At 42.8% G+C, this 467-nt stretch overlaps 1 long non-coding RNA gene across 1 annotated transcript; it reads left to right on the top strand.

Moving 5' to 3' along the window:
• Positions 1-467, top strand: LOC140965395 (uncharacterized). The gene is made up of 3 exons (XR_012173062.1): positions 1-88; positions 191-317; positions 400-467. It is a non-coding gene; the product is annotated as an uncharacterized lncRNA (long non-coding RNA).

Raw genomic sequence — 467 nt, 5'->3', positions numbered from 1 at the left:
TGCACAGTTAAACAATGGCAAGGAGGTTGCTGTCAAGAAGCTTGACGTGTCTTCTGAGCCCGATTCAAATAATGAGTTCTTGACTCAGGTATACTGGAAATTTGGGAATTTGATGCACCCCAGAAGTTCTGTTTCTCTCTTATCTGCATGGTTTGTGTTGATCAGTGTGTTGCAACTAATATCTCCCTAGGTTTCCATGGTGTCAAGGTTGAAGAACGAAAATCTTGTTGAATTGCTTGGTTACTGTGTTGATGGCAATCTCCGTGTCTTGGCTTATGAATTCGCAACTATGGGATCTCTTCATGACATATTGCATGGTATGTAAATCAGATTGCTCTTGATTTGGTTTTGGACGTGGTGTGAGAACCAAGAGCAGTTTTTTATCATGTTTGCATACAGGGAGGAAAGGGGTACAGGGGGCGCAACCTGGTCCTGTACTTGACTGGATGCAACGAGTAAGAATTGCT

The sequence above is a fragment of the Primulina huaijiensis genome, unplaced genomic scaffold (assembly GCF_012295235.1).
Source record: "Primulina huaijiensis isolate GDHJ02 unplaced genomic scaffold, ASM1229523v2 C13076393, whole genome shotgun sequence".
In the NCBI taxonomy this organism is placed as follows: domain Eukaryota; kingdom Viridiplantae; phylum Streptophyta; class Magnoliopsida; order Lamiales; family Gesneriaceae; genus Primulina; species Primulina huaijiensis.
This window is presented reverse-complemented; position numbering and strand designations above follow the sequence as displayed.